The following is a 17,263-nucleotide window of genomic DNA, read 5'->3' as shown; positions in this document are numbered from 1 at the left end:
GGGAATAGGTTGACTGGTTAGAAGGCCAGGGCAATTGCTAAAAACCGGGTCCAACAGATGGCCCTTCGCGTGGGTGGCAGAGGTGACCCGTTGGGAGAGTTGCAGAGCTGCTAGATCCTCTGCTAAGGTCAGGGCTATGTGGTCTGAAGATGACTCAAAGTGAAAGTTAAAGTCACCTAGCAGGATGAAGTTGGATGAGGTATTAAGACGTTCAGCTACACTGAGTGGTAGACTCACATGGAACTGCTTCGGAGGGCCAGGAGGGCGGTAGACAAGAGTGCCGGAGAGGCAACTGTTGGGTGATAGTTCAATGTTGAAAGTGAGACTCTCACAGTCCGTAATGGTTTCGGAAACCACTCGGCAGTGCAGTTGTTCTTTGTAAATTATCGCCACACCTCCTCCTCTCCCTTTAGGTCGGTCTTGGCGGGACATTTGGAAGCCTGTTGGGAGGGCTTCTATGACTGCTGGATCGGCCTCCGGGGATAGCCAGGTTTCTGTAAGGAACAGAATGTCTGGTGTGTGTTCCTCTATTAAAAGCGCAATTTCAGCCGTATGTTTAGGAAAAGAGCGGCAGTTCAGTAAAAACATACGGAAATCGTGTAGCGGATCCATAATTATTTTGGGTTTGAAGGAATGGTGGCATTCAGGACAGGTAGGCGGAAGGGTGTCAGCTTGATAGCTGTGTCGACTACAGTTGCTGTTGGGTGTCCTGAGACTGTGGAGGGTTTCAGCACTGTAGTATATGTGTTCTGAGGGCTGGATGGCAGAGGGACTAGCCCTAGGCCCTGACTCGGCGCGGACGAGCGCAGACGAGCTTGCAATATGCGCGCCTTCGGCGCGCAATCGTCGCGCCCGCTGCGCTCGTCCGCTGCGCTTCCGGGGCATACACATAGTTATAGGTCAGGGAGGGGGAGTGGCTTCGAGGGGGGCGTGTCCCTCGCTACAGCGTGGCCGATGGTGCCTGCAAAGACTCCCACGAGCTCTCCCTCTCAGCGCTAGGTCCGCTGCTGGGGAAGCCTTCAGGCAGGGGAACAAGGAGGCAGATACAAGTAAGTACAACAGCAGCAATTACATGTATTTTTAAAAGAATAATGTGCAAATACGCAAAAAGGCTATCTCCCGGCTGTGCCTCAGGAGAGGAGAAGTATTCTGACGCGCTCGTAGTCAGCGCTCGGTTTAAACACAACAGGGGGCGTGGCCTCGAGGGGGGCGTTTCCCTTGCTACAGCGTGGCCGATGGCGCCTGCAAAGACTCCCACGAGCTCTCCCTCTCAGCGCTAGGTCCGCTGCTGGGGAAGCCTTCAGGCAGGGGAACAGGGAGGCAGATACAAGTAAGTACAACAGCAGCAATTACATGTATTTTAAAAGAATAATGTGCAAATACGCAAAAAGGCTATCTCCCAGCTGTGCCTCAGGAGAGGAGAAGTATTCTGACGCGCTCGTAGTCAGCGCTCGGTTTAAACACAACAGGGGGCGTGGCCTCGAGGGGGGCGTGTCCCTCGCTACAGCATGGCCGATGGCGCCTGCAAAGACTCCCACGAGCTCTCCCTCTCAGCGCTAGGTCCGCTGCTGGGGAAGCCTTCAGGCAGCGGAACAGGGAGGCAGAAACAAGTAAGTACAACAGCAGCAATTACATGTATTTTTAAAAGAATAATGTGCAAATACGCAAAAAGGCTATCTCCCGGCTGTGCCTCAGGAGAGGAGAAGTATTCTGACGCGCTCGTAGTCAGCGCTCGGTTTAAACACAACAGGGGGCGTGGCCTCGAGGGGGGCGTGTCCCTCGCTACAGCATGGCCGATGGCGCCTGCAAAGACTCCCACGAGCTCTCCCTCTCAGCACTAGGTCCGCTGCTGGGGAAGCCTTCAGGCAGGGGAACAGGGAGGCAGATACAAGTAAGTACAACAGCAGCAATTACATGTATTTTTAAAAGAATAATGTGCAAATACGCAAAAAGACTATCTCCCGGCTGTGCCTCAGGAGAGGAGAAGTATGCAGAAATCAGGGCAAAAACATCAAATCTTGCATGTTATCCTCTAAAATCTCCTAATGGGGAGTATTTCCCCCTGGAGTTACTGATCCCCAAAAGCATGGCTAGCTCCTGGGTACAGCATCCACCCCAGTCTGGGTACTTCCCAATGACTATGCCACACACAGAGCTTCGTATTGCACCTGTTTATTATGCTACATTTGATTCTTCCATGGATGATGCACAATGGTATAATTGTACAGTTGTAATCGTAGTCCCTACAGTTCAATCAGAGGAGGCATTTTCGCTTTTGGATTGCCAAAGATAGTCTGTAAAGCTTAATGATCAGTTTCCAGAAAAAAAGCTTCCCATACAGAAATGCATGGAAATGTTTACAAGCCCATACTAGGGCTAAACTTTCTTTCTAAGTTTGTGAGTAAGTATATCCTGTCTGGAACAAACTTCTTGTGGCACATGGCAAAATATGCCTACAGGTCTTTGGGTGTCTTCTGTGCAAGGACAGCACTTAACCCAACTGGCTAACGTAAACAACAAACTCTCTATGAAGCTTTGGATTGAAGGCCATTACAGCAGCAGTTTCAATGGATTGTTTGATTTTCTTGAAACCTCTCTCACATTCTTGTGAAAATGTGAATGAAACATTGTTCTTTGTTAACTCTTGTGAGAGAGCACTTATAGTAGCAAAGTATCAAATGTATCTTGAACAGTAACTGCCCATGCCAAGAAATGCCAAGAAAGGAACGTATCATAGCAACATCTTGTGGGGAATCAGCATTTTGCAGGGCTTGTAATTTTGCAGGATCAGATGTCATATCCTCATCTGAAAAGATATGGCTAAAGAAATTTAACTTTGTCTAGTGGAACTCACATTTGTCTACATTGAAAGTCAAACCTGCATCAGTAAGCATATGACATACTTGTCTGAAAGCCTTATCAGGCTCCTTCTGTGTAGCTCCAAAAATCATTGTCATCACTATAATTGAATGCATTCACAACAGGCTGAATGACACGTCGAATGATGTCTTGGAAACGTTCTGCAGCCGATGACACACCAAAACTGAGGGTCAGATGTACGACCATTTTGCATGCGCAAAATCGGTCGCAAAATAATTAGCGCATGCAAAAATGACCGTTTCCAATGTACAAAAAGCATTCGCAATTGCCCCCCAAAAATTGTAAGTAAATACTGACACGCAATATTAGCTCATGCAATTTGCGTTAACAAAATTGCCTATCGCAATTTGCCACTCGCAAAATTCCATGTCCAGACTAGTCGCAAATTGCAAGACCACGCAAAAAAGCCAATTTGTGCATGCAATTTACCACTAAGCTGAAACAAGTGGTAATCAGGATCAACCTATAAAAACACACCCAGAATGCATCACAAACCTTTCCACAATGGCTGCCCTGTATGTGTTAGCAAGGAGTAGGCGGATAATGGCAGCATTGCAGAGGAGAAGAAGACAGGAGAGGATATTCAGAGTCAGGCTGACATTGTTGGATAAGACAGAAGAGGAGATTTATGATCAGTACAGGCTAAATAGCAGGGTCATACTAAAGCTGATTGACACCTTGAAGCCACAACTTGAGAGTAGAACCATGCTCAGCAATGCTATTCCCACACATGTGCAGGTGTTGTGCTCCCTCCACCTCTTGGCCACTGGTAGTTACCAGGATGTCATTGCAGAGGCTGGTGGTGTGTCTCAGAGTGCGCTTTCGCGTTTCTTCCATGATTTCCTAGATGCACTGCTACACCTCATACATCAACACATATACATGCCCTGTGACAATGAGGAATTAGACCAGACAAAATGGATTTCTACAGGTTAGCAAGATTCCCACAGGTCATAGGGTGCATAGATGAGACACATGTGCCCATATGTCCACCATCCCGCATTGAATACATTTTTTGTAACAGAAAAAGCACACATTCCCTCAATATCCAAGTAGTGTGTGACGCTAAAAACATCATCACAGATATTGTAGCCAAATACCCTGGAAGCACCCAAGATGCATTCATTTTCTGGCACAGTTGTCTATATCAAAGGTTAGCAAGAGGTGACTTTGATGATGGATACCTTCTAGGTAATGTTATCACCTGTCCCCAGACTTTTGTTAATGTACTCTCATGTCTGTAAGCATTTAACATCAACATCATATGTCTCACAACAGGTGACAGTTCGGATGCTCTGCGTCCGTGGATCCTCACACTGTATCTGTCTCCCAACAACATGCATGAGAGGCGTTACAACACTGCACACAGGCGCACAAGGACAGTGATTGAGCGTACTTTTGGAATACTGAAATCGGTCTTCAGATGCCTACATAGGAGTGGGGGAGCTCTGCAGTATGCGCCAGAGACAGTCTGTAAAATTGTGGCAACATGTGCCATGCTGCACAACATGGCCTGCAGGGGAGGACCGCCCATGGATGTGTCTGACACAGATTCGGAGGATGATGACCCGGGACCACCTGCCCAACAACTAAGGGATGGTAGCTCTGCGGCAGAGGGGAGACGGAGCAGGGACCAGATTGCCAACAACTTTTTCTGAAAGGTATGTACACACCAGCTAGAAACTCAGCTGTACAAAACACAGAACAAATTGTGAATAGCAATGGGTGTTTTCATTTTCACACATCCATTTTCAAAGTAGGACAACATGTCCATCAGTAACTGTAGGAATATGCCACATAATGGAAAATAAATGGGTTTCTCCACCTATACTAATGAATTTAAAGGCACATGAAAGATGTTTGGACACCACAAAAAACGTTAATTTCCTGCACCTGCGTGTAGCCTGGCCAGAAGTGCCACTACCCAGCCCATGGTGGCGGCTGCTGCTTCTGCGCAACATTGGTGTCTCCTTGCTGATATGCTGCTTCGGCTAGACACTTCACTGTCAGTGCCACCAATGCCAACATCCCCAATTAGCTGATTCATCTACAGTGTTTGCACTGCAGCTGTAATTTTTTCTAGGCCACGTGCTACATCGCAACTGTAGTGGCCCATCTCCACTTGGAGGCCAAGTGTGAGCTGGCTGTGTCTGTTAGTAGCATGCGCCAACCTATTGATTGCCCTGCTAAGATTGTCCTTTTTCTGTCCCCTGCTGTGCTCAATGCGCCTCTGATTATCTCTTTCTGCAGACCACTCCTTGTCTACATCTGCCACAGTGCAGGAGAGGGCATCCAGTTTGGCTTCGATCCTGACCTGATTTTGTGCCAGTTTGGTTGTGACCATGCGGAAACCCTGGGACATTCTGACATTTCTCTGTCTTTGTATTTGATTGTGCAGGCGCTGTATTTGCAGCATTTACCTGTCAATGGAAGCAGACATGGCCTGACTGATTGACCCAGTGGTGGACAGAAATTGGGACCGACGCTGGGACTGTTGGGTTATCCGTGCGAGACGCACACAGCTGGACAGAGGGCCTGGTGGTGTTGTGTCCTGCTGAGCTGCAGAGGTGACAGTCAGTGTTGACACTGTAGTGGTTGCAGCCACAGTGGATGTGACATCACGGGACCTGTCTCCACATGTTTTCCCAATGTCCTTCCCTTCCTCCATTAGCCTAAGCTTGTGGCTACCCGGTGTGTCCTAAACAGTGTCCTCTGCTTCCAATAGTGTGTCTATGTGACAAAAAAGATGACAGTACATAATAAAAGATGTGTTTCACTGTTTCAGTGGCTTTACAATGTTTATCAGCTCAAGTCATTCCCTCACTACACTTATTTATTCACAGACTACATCTCCCATGATGCAACACTATTGTTTGTTGTTTGTACATGGATGCTTGCTTGTGTTTGATTAGTATGCATGCACAGTACAGGCGTTAGTGGGTAGTCACACATCGCATGCACAGTTTTCACTTACCAGGATTTCTGGATCGCTGGGATGTTATCAAGGCTCACAAAGCCTGCTACAGTTGCCCTCTCCAGGGTGGCTTCCTCCATTGCTTCAGCTGGTGTTGGGTCTGCTGAAGTGGATGGTCCTCCTCCGGTCTTTTTTGCTGCTTCCAGCCGTGCTGCCACCCTCTCCTTTGCCTTGGAGCGAAGGTCAAACCACCTTTTTTTAATGTCATCTATGGAGCGGTGTGCTACTCCCAGGGCATTTATCCTTTGCTGCATACTGCGCCAGATCTTCCTTTTTTCTTTTTCACCCAGACAGTGTGACGCTCTGCCAAATAGTTTTTCATGGTGATTGCAGCATTCTTCCGTGATGATCTCCAGCTCTTTACCTGCGAACTTCAGCTTTCGCAGCCTCTGCTTACTTCCCTTATAGCTCTCCTTGCTGCTCATGTTTTCTCTCCCAGCAGTATCTCACAGTACTGCTGTACCTGCACATGTGCTTGGTGTTGGTTCAGGAGTTGCTTTGGGCACCACTTCTTGTTTTGGGGGTCCTTCACCACAAACAGGAAGTAGTTATTTTTCAATACAAGTCAGCTATTTGCAAGTGCTTTATTGCAATTTTCATGCACACTCGCAAATAGCGCATGCAAAAACACTGTTTCTACGGGACATGCTATTTGCGAGCCAATAGCGACTCACAAATAGTGAGTGGGCCAAATAGTATTGCGAGTGAATACCGACTCACAATCGGGTTGCCTGTGGTGCTGGTAGGTAGCGAATAGTGAACCGCTATTTGCTGCTTGCTATTTTTCGCTAATAGCGACTCGCTATTTTCACAGGTCGTACATCTGGCCCCGAGTCTCTTGTATTAGAACGAACCAACATGTGTAGAAATGGTTGTAATATACCTGAAATATTCTTCAAGTTCTAACTTATGATAACCTTGATTTAAATCAACATGAGAAAAGACCTTTGCACCATTTAATTGCATTATCACATCAGCAATGTGTGGACCTGGATGTCGTTCTCGTTCAGTTGACTTGTTTGCTTGACGCTTTTGACCGCATATGAGTACAGCTCATTCACTGTCCTTTTTGGGCACCACCACTACGGGAGAAACCCACGGCGTCGGACCAGATGAACGCTCACCAATAATGTCATGTTTAAGTAACAATTCAAGTTCTTTTTCAACAGCTCCTTCTAAATGAAAAAAAGCAATTAGTCTATGTCTCTGAGTAACAGGACAGACCTTTTCATTAATATGCAACTTTACTTTCATAGCCTTAAGCTTTCCCAAACCATGAAAGAACAAAGGGAATTGACTTACTATTTTGTGGTGAGCATTCATGTTGTAATTCCCAGAAATCAGTCCTATATCAGCGGCTGCACTGAAACTGAATAGACAAGCACTTGATACAGAAACTTGATGCACATAGATGGGTGCTTGCACCTTCATTTTCTTATGTTGTCTTGACATTACAAATGAACCGTAACATTTTATGGGCTTCGATGCAATCCATGTTTACACTTTGGTTTCCAATGGCACAAGTCGGGGCAATAGAGATAAATCATTGTATTTCTCTTCAGGCATTATGTTTATCAATGCACCACTGTTGATGATGAAAGGTATCGAGTAAACATTTATTTTCACTGTAATCTTTGGGCAATGTTTGTATGACTTTGGTGCTTTGGCATGTCGATTTTTTTGGGACTGACACTTTTCCCCACATGCAACCAGTCAGATATTCGCATGTTTCTCTGATGTAAACCTCGACATGGTGCAACCATCTTCCTCACTTTCACTTAAAATTGAGGCGGAAGAAATGTTTGACAGTGATTTAGATGACAATCGACTTCGTTCAGTGTCGAATTGCCTCATATGGTGTCACCGATTGTCCTTGTGGGTGTGCATCGAACATTGCTTCTGGATTGTTCTGGCAGCATTTTATCTTCGCACCATTATGCACTTGCTTTTTTCTTCACTTTACAAGCCATCACATAATGGTTCTTTTTTCCACAGCCTATACATTTCTGTCCAAAGGCAGAACATTTACCTTCATGCGAAAACGAAAATCCATATCTAAAACATAACTTCTTTTTATGTTGTTGTTGTATAAGCTTTATTTTGACAACTAGTGTCATAAAAGCTATAAAAACATTATACAGATAAAATACACAATAAAAGTATCATGTAACGATATTATAAAAATCATTTGCACAAACTGTCCATCAACATACACTATTATACCCTTGGTATATAGTGCAATTGTCAAGAGCAGTTGATTAAAAATTAATATACAACACTTCAATAAAAACGTGAATTGGATTCAGTAAAAGGGGGAGAAAGGGAACGACATAAACATTCATCTTAATAAGAACCCCTATAGTCAGCTCAATGACAATCCCCGCTATGAGCTGTCAAAAAGGCTCAGGCTCTCCGTGGGGCCACAACATGGAGCGTCAGAGCTTAAAGTGCATGTGCATAAAGTAGAAATTTTATGAAGCTTGGGTGAGCAGTCTTAGGACCCTGCGGCAATTTCATCTCAGCTACCTTTAGCTTAGGGCTGTGCCGCTCTTGTCAGGGCTTTCCACCTAATAAGCCATGCATGGCTAAGGAACTTTGCCACGCAACATGCAAAGAAAGGTCTAGGATCAGATCTAGGGATGCGCAGGGCTTCCCGATAGTCCTGTGTGCCCAGTTGTCTGCAAATCGGTTTAAGCCATTTGGTCCTCGGGGTGTTATATGTCAGGCAAGCAAACATGACATGGGCAACACTTTCAAGCTGGGCCCTGCAGCATAGGCAATCCGTTAGCGTCTGGTTGTTTGGCTGCCATTTCGCAGTTATCTCGCAAACAGGATGAGTGCCCAACCTAAAGTGCATGTACAACATCCTGTCCCTAGGGACCTTGATTATATCTAAAAAGGGCTCTAGATATCTAATTTGTTTGTGTAAGTAAAATTGAACCGTTAATCTGCCCACGTTGGGTTTGCAGGATTCCTGTTGGTCCACCCATTCCCAGTACAAGCGTTTAAGTTTATTTTTCCTTGTGAGATCTTGCCTATCCCAATGCAATTGGACCCCCGTGGCTGATAATATTTTCCTGATGTTAGAGATCCAACCTATTTTACAACCGGTGTCTATCCTTATGACCTCGGTAAGGGATTCAGCATAGCGAAGGAGCTCTGGAGTTCTTTTATGTGAAACAATCACTTTCTGTCCTTCAGTCTTTTGCTTTGGCTTACTTTTTATACTCACTCTGATCACCTCCGGCCTCCATGTCAGCATCTTGTCTTTCAGCACACTCCTTAGCATCAGCACTCGCTCCAGACTAAGAGTTTTTCTCAGCATTCATCATCTGAATGAATCTGAAAAGCATCCATCAATAACTAATTTGTAGGTGACTGGAGATAGTTAATATTGAAACTCACATTTGCGGGCCAGGGGCTGTATTATGAATATGGCTCACTTTGCTTGTTTATGAAAGGTGTGCCTTGCACAAACCAAAAAAGTGTGGCATATTACAAAGAATGCGCTCCCCCCACGGCAGCCTTGAACTCGCACTGCCTCGAGGGCAGCACAGTCAAGTGAAAAATTGAGCAGCTGTTTAAAAGCTGCTCTGTGTTTAATAGTGCAGTCAGCAACCCATCTGCACTTTCAAGGGGGATTAGAGTTTCCCTTGTAGACGGGTGCACTGAGTGATTGCACCCACCTGCAAGGCGATGTCTGGAGGTCCCCTTCTCACTGTCAGTGAGCTACCTTTAGGAGTCGCCTTGAAAGTACACCACCTTTTTGGGGCACACTTTCAGTGCACCTCTAAAAGGCATGTTTGCCTCTGCACCCACGTCGGTAATATGACACTGGTTACCACGGGTGACCACTGCGCCTTCCGGCCTGGTCACCCCCACGCTCCTGTGCCTGTGCCTGCTCCCGCAGCCCCAGCCTCCCGAGGGCCGCCGAGCCCACACCAGCCTCCCGCAGCCCCAGCCACCCGAGGGCCGCCAAGCCCGCTCCAGCTTTCCCGCCGCCCCAGCCCGTGGCCCCGTCCCCCGCCAGCCGATTGGCTCGCGCTCCCGCCTCCCCGCAGACCCTCCTGACCGGCTCCCTTCTTATGATGTCCCCAGAGCGACCGCGCAGCGGACGCGCGCAGCGGGAGCACCGATTGAGCGCCGAAGGTGTGCCAAATGTAAGCCCGTCTACGCCCGTCAGCGCCTGGACCGCGCCCAGCGCCAGGACCCCTGGCCCCCGCAGACCCCAGCCCACCCGCCGGACGTACGACGCCGCCACCCTCAACGCACTCAACGCCGGCCGAAGCCCAGGATGCTACCGAGCCACCCCGAGACGCACCCACGGACCCTTCTGCTGCAACTCCTGCAAGTTCACCTGCATCCGGACCTGCACTACTCCAGCACCAACCAATACCAAGACGAGCAACAGCAGCAGCCACCTGAAATGCATCCTGCTCAACACCCGCTCCGTCCACAGACACGCCGTCGAGCTCTGGAACCTGCTCGAAACCACAGCCCCAGACGTCGCCTTCCTCACGGAAACCTGGATGAACGCCTCCTCTACGCCCGACATTGCCATCGCCATCCCAGACGGCTACAAGATTATCCGAAGGGACCGCATACACCACACCGGAGGAGGCCTCGCCATCATCCACAGGAACATCATCCGCATCACGACCAACACCGACGACACCCTCGCACCTGCCGAGCACCTGCACTTCCAGGTCCACATCAACCCCAAGACCACCCTCAGAGGCACCCTCATCTACAGACCCCCGGGACCACGCACACAATTCAGCGAAGACATCGCCGACTTCATCAGCCCGCACGCCCTCCCCTCCGCTGACTACATCCTCCTCGGGGACCTCAACTTCCACCTGGAGAACAACAACGACCGCAACACCACCACCCTGCTGGACAACCTCGCCAACCTCGGACTCAAGCAGCTGGTCACCACCCCCACCCACTACGCCGGACACACACTCGACCCCGTCTTCTCATCCAGCAAGGACATCGCCTTCAGCCACGCCACCGGACTCCACTGGACGGACCACAGCTGCGTCCACTTTAGCTTCAGAAGGACCACGATCCACCACCACCAGCAACAGGTTGCACGCAGAAGCTGGAACAAGATCACAGCCGACCAGCTCGCGACCGCCCTGAGCAAGAACCCACCCACCAGCGCAACAAACCCCAGCCAAGCGGCCACCAACCTCACGAAGTGGATCAGCGACTGCGCAGACGACCTCGCCCCTCTGAAGACACCGACTAGCAGACCCGGTAGCAAGAAAGCCCCATGGTTCACCGATGAACTCAAGAGCTCCAAGAAGAACTGCCGAGCCCTCGAGAGAACCTGGCGCAGAGACCCAACACCGGACAACATGACTGCCCTCAAGCTCGCCACCCAAAAACACCACCAAATCAGCCACGCCACCAAGAAAACCGCATTCAAGGAACGACTGGACAACAATGCACACAACAGCAAGGAACTCTTCAACATTATCAAAGAGCTCTCCAACCCCAATGCCGGTAACAACGACATCACCCCTTCACAAGACCTCTGCAACTCCCTCGCCTCCTACTTCCACAACAAGATCGCGGACATACACAACAGCTTCAGCACTCAACCAACGCACGCCACGACCGAACCACCGCCCCCCACCACCACCCTCCACGCCTGGACCCCGATCAGCACCGAAGACACCGTCCGCACGATGAACTCCATCCACTCCGGATCTCCTACCGACCCCTGCCCTCACCACGTCTTCAACAAGGCCGACGCTGTCATCACACCCCACCTGCGGGACATCATCAACACCTCCTTCGACACCGCTACCTTCCCGGAGAGCTGGAAGCACGCCGAACTCAGCGCTCTACTAAAGAAGCCATCAGCCGACCCCACCGACCTCAAGAACTACCGCCCCATCTCGCTGCTCCCGTTTCCTGCAAAAGTCATCGTGAAGACCGTCAACAAGCAGCTGGCCGCCTTCCTCGAGACGAACGGATCCCTCGACCTCTCGCAGTCTGGCTTCCGGGCCAACCACAGCACCGAGACCGCCCTGATCGCAGCCACCGATGACATCAGAGCTCTGCTTGACAACGGAGAAACAGCGGCCCTCATCCTCCTAGACCTCTCCGCGGCCTTCGACACTGTCTGCCACCGTACACTAGTGCAGCGACTCAGCAACGTCGGAATCCAGGAGAAGGCACTGGAGTGGATCATCTCCTTCCTCGCTGGAAGGACACAGAGAGTCCGCCTCCCCCCGTTCAGATCTGAAGCCACCGAAGTCATCTGCGGCGTTCCTCAAGGCTCCTCGCTCAGTCCAACCCTCTTCAACATGTACATGAGCCCCCTCGCAGACATCGCACTCCAGCACAACCTCAACATCATCTCCTACGCCGACGACACCCAGCTGATTCTCTCCCTCACCAACGACCCCGCCACCGCCAGAGCCAACCTCCGCAAAGGGATGAAAGAGGTAGCCGAATGGATGAAGAACAGCCGCCTGAAACTGAACTCGGACAAGACGGAAGTCCTCATCCTGGGATCCTCACCCTCCACCTGGGATGACTACTGGTGGCCCCCCGCCCTAGGCAGCGCACCCAAACCAACAGACCACGCACGCAACCTGGGCTTCATCCTGGACTCCACCCTCTCCATGACCAGACAAGTCAACGCAGTCTCCTCGTCGTGCTTCAACATCCTGCGCATGCTACGAAAGATCTTCCGGTGGATCCCCACCGAGACCAGGAAGACGGTCACCCAGGCCCTCGTCACCAGCCGTCTGGACTACGGCAACTCCCTCTACGCCGGAACCACCGCCAAACTCCAGAAAAGACTTCAGCGGATCCAGAACGCCTCAGCACGACTCATCCTGGACATCCCCCGTCGCAGCCACATCTCCGGACACCTGAGAGACCTGCACTGGCTCCCGGTCACCAAGAGAATCACCTTCCGTCTCCTCACCCACGCACACAAAGCCCTACACAACCAAGGCCCAGGATACCTCAACAGCCGCCTCAACTTCTACGCTCCCAAACGCCAGCTTCGATCGACCGGCCACGCCCTCGCCACCGTCCCCCGCATCCGAAGAGCCACCACAGGGGGACGGTCCTTCTCCTTCCTCGCCGCCAGGACGTGGAACTCCCTCCTGACCCACCTCTGCCTGACCCAGGACCACCTCGCCTTCAGGAAGCAACTCAAGACCTGGCTGTTCGAGCAGTAGCGGACCCCCCCCTCCCCTAGCGCCTTGAGACCCTCTGGGTGAGTAGTGCGCTATATAAATGCTTTGATTGATTGATTGATTGACTGGTTGAGAAGTAAAATGATTACCTCATTTGCATGAGGCCACAATGCAGAGGAGAGAATGCCCTCCCACAATAACTTTGGCGCTACATGTACACCTGCGCTATTGATATTTCAGAAGGTGGAGCCCAAGTGTCTGCAACCCCTATTGTAATACTTAAGTGCCCTTTAGCGCACAAAGCAGGCACACTTTCTGTAATACTGCCCCAGGACTTATTTCTAATCAACAGACATTGACCCAGAGCAAGAATAATAAAAATATAAAAGAAAGAAAGGAGGATGAACAGAAAAATAGAGAAACAGTGACAAGGAAAAAAAGGGGGGTATGACAAAGAACTTGTAAGCATGAGATAAAAAGATGGGAAACGAAGGGTGGTGGAAGAAAGAGAGAAAAGATGGAATCAAGACAGGCAGCTTGGTATTCAGCAAGTCTGGCATTTGGAAAAACCAGTGACGACCGCCTAAGAAAACATTTGGGCCCCTGCATTTACAAGTTAAGCACTGATTGGTTGACATTAGGGATGCTTGGACTCTGGAGCAGATTTAGAAACATTTTGTGCTGGGTTTGCCTCACAAAAGTGGCCTGCTCAAAATTTTATTTGGTGCTGGAAAGTTGCCTGAAAGTAATGCAAAACAGAGCAGCCCGGTGCTTTGAGTTACTCTGCATCAAGGGAGGTTCCATGGGTGGTGCATGGGCATTCCCATGCAGCAACCCATGTTTCTGATGCAAAACTGTATCTACTAACAATGTTAGACAGGATTTTGTACAAAAAATGACACCACTTTGAAGCAGGCATTAAAAAGGGGAAATGCTGCATAAACCAGAAGCCTCAGCCATCATGAATCATTCGTCTACTGCTCGTATGTGCGACGTTCCATAGGTTGGCACCAGAACAGATATCAGAAAAGACACAAAAATGCTACACATTTACCTTATGTGCAGAGGTTTGGAAGTTTCTGGACAAAGATCAGAGCTCAGTTTCCATGAAACCAGAATGTAAACTATATGCCCATCACCTTTCCAGTGAGCATACAGAGAAATACTGTGCAGTACTGTACAGCACATAGCCAATGTAGGAAACATTTTAATGTTAACCTAAGCATAGTATTTTGTAATAGAAATGTACCCTTCCAGTAAAAAACCTGTTAGACTCACTGCACACCCTAGAACTATGGCGCCAAGGTGTGTGCATGGCACTCGCCAGCCAAATTGTGTGCCAGCGCTAGGGAGAGGGGAGGAGCAAGCCATATCTCTGTAGATATGCCGCTGTTCTTCTCTCTCCCTTCCCCTCTCAAGCAACACAGTGAGCACAGCAACTTTGGGTGCTGTGTTGCATTGTGTAAAAACTTTGTAAATTTAGCCCTCCGTCTTTTAATTTGCCGCTGGCTTTGATTGAGATCTAAATTTCTAGATTTACATTTGTTTCTAAGAATCTTGCTTACTGACACTTCACGGTCTTTACCAATATATAGTTCAATGTGTGGGTCAGTCCTTTCCCACAATTATTTGCTCTTGTTTTCTGGATGCATCTTCTCTCAGGGAGGAGATGCTCTGCTCTATAGCAGTCTACCATGATTGTTCAGTTTAGTTCCTTTAACACCTAGGTGCTGTCCTCCAGCTGTGGATTCTTCATGAGGGCGTGCAACCATTGCCCCCCGGTCCGCTGCAAGTCATACTAAAAATAAAATAGCAATGAAATGATTTCCTTGCCATTTTATTTGTCAGCTTGGCGTGTCTCCAGCCTGTCTCCAAGCCACAAAACTGAGGGGCATGTTCGCTGGTGCCAATTGGCAGCATAAAAGACTGGAGTAGTGGCTTGACTAGATGCCCTAAAGTGCACATGTCTGTTTGGCCGGCTGTTTTACGACAGTCAGTCTGACATGCGCACTTTGCAGCTCTCCAACCCAGTTGTCTTAGACATCTGGGTGGAAAACAAGCACCAGCCTCCAGGGCCTGAAGGAACATTAAGCAAACCCTCTCCATCCAATCCTGGTGCTTCTCTCATCCTGGTTAGCAGCATGAGAGCAGCATCTAGATTGGTTAGGGGATCTCTTTGTGTATCAGTCTGCAGAGGAACACTGAGGAGGATGTACAGCCTGTCGGTAAGTACCATTTAATTTTATTTATTAGAAATGTGTAATGCATTTAAGTATATTTATTAAGTTAATGGTTATGTTCTATTTTGGGCTTTTGGATGCAGGGGTTGTTTTTATTTGGGGTTTTGGAGGGAGGGGTTGGTTTGGTTTTGGCTTTTGGCGGGAGGGTTTGATTAATTTAGTTTTTTTGGAGTGGTGGGGCCCTTTGTTTGCCCACCACTTTCTAAGGCTACCAGCCACCCCTGAAACATTCTTTCATCAAGGAGTTTCAAACGCTTGGTATTCGAGAGCCTATTTGAGAGATTGGCAGACAGGTTACTCCATCACAATTGGATGGAAATACATCCTCCTTATGGCAACTGTATTTTTTCATGTGGTACTTATAGTAAGGCGGATGGGATATCCATCATGTTGAGACAAAGTAGCCCGTCTGCCAAGCTCTAAATCAGGTCCTCTATCTTTTGACATGTGCCAATGCCTTATTCAGAGCCCTCAATGGCTAAGCCGAATAAGGGAATGTGTCTGCCAAAGCCATATCATTGACAACCTGCAAGGGGAGGATAACGGAGTGCATTATGAAAGGGCTTGCACATTTCTAGTACCTCAAAAAGTAGTTAGCAGGGATGAAGCTACCAGAGGATCCATGCACTAAAGGTCAAGATGCATCTGCTAAAAAAAACATTTGGCAATAAAGAAGATGATGAAGCTGTTAGTTTTGTTGCTAGCTTACTCTGGCATCTGGAGAACAATCATGCTGAACAGTGGCCCATTAGCCTCTGAGGAATGCATCTATGGTATTATTCTCAATCCCTCTTAAAGAAACGCAGTGTTTAGTTTTCTGCTGTTTGCATCTGAGGGCGTCATTAAGCTTAGGAAATTGATTGTGAACTGAGTGTCTGCAAATACGACTATCCGGCTGCAAATTTAAGGGTAGCGTGGAATCCTAGAAGTACCATCAACACATGGCTGTGCATAGTGCAGTGGTGATTTGAGCTGTGTCACACTGTCACCACAGCTTGCCCATTAAGCCAGTGCTAGCAGTGTTCAGATGATATGACTTCTCACTTCATGACTCAGCTCATCTCCAGAATCATTCAAAGACCACTGCTATTTTAGGGATTATTTTTCATTAATGTAACTGCTGACAATCTCATAAAATCAGCAAACTAAACAGCACAGCTTGTCAAAAATGATGACTGAGAAGATGGAACCATTGGGTAATCAGTACTGGAAAATGGGGCAGTGGCCAGAGCTTAGCAGCCTGGCACTGAAGTATCTGTTCTGCAGCCAGGGAGACTGAACATGCCTAAAATAAACATTAATTTGTCTCCGGAGGATTATGCAGCGTCACAAGGAATATCAGAGGTTGTGGAGAGGCTCTCAGATCGAGACAGTAATGCCAAACCCTGGGGTTACAGTCTCAGACTACATCTGAAAAGGGTATTATTCACTGAAAGTTTCCTTTATTTACAAGCACCTTGACAGTCTACCCGGTCTAAAAGAATAAGAGCCAATACCATACCACAAACGTTATCACTTTCGAACTAATTTGGACAGTTTCCCCAATGAAAATGGGGAAGTAGACTGCCCTTTAGTAAAGTGGTCAGTAAAGCAGATTGCCATTCTAGGAACAGGGTGCATTGCTGTCATCTACTGCAAACACACACTCTGCATTGAATGTTGATTGTGGTTGTCTCAGTGGCGGCTCCTCCGCAATGGCGGAGGAGCGTCACCCTACACCCTACTCAGTGAAACATAAAACACTGTCATCATTTTACTTTTACTTTTCCACCTCTGAGCTAGCTTGGGAAGGGAGGGGCGGGTCATTGGGCGGAGGAGTGCAACATGCACTCCACTCCCTAAGTGCGCATATGTGTTTTGGCTGGCCGTCTAAGGCCGACCAAAACACACATGTGCTTTTAGGTTTTCTCCAGCCTAGCTGCATTGAGCACCCGGGCTGGAGAAACCTCACAGACTCCCTGGTCTGAGCAGGGCATCTTTCCTGCCTGCTCAGACCAATCCCC

This window comes from Triturus cristatus, chromosome 9 (assembly GCF_964204655.1).
Source record: "Triturus cristatus chromosome 9, aTriCri1.1, whole genome shotgun sequence".
NCBI lineage: Eukaryota > Metazoa > Chordata > Amphibia > Caudata > Salamandridae > Triturus > Triturus cristatus.
The sequence above is the reverse complement of the archived record's forward strand: the minus strand, read 5'-3'. Positions refer to the sequence as shown.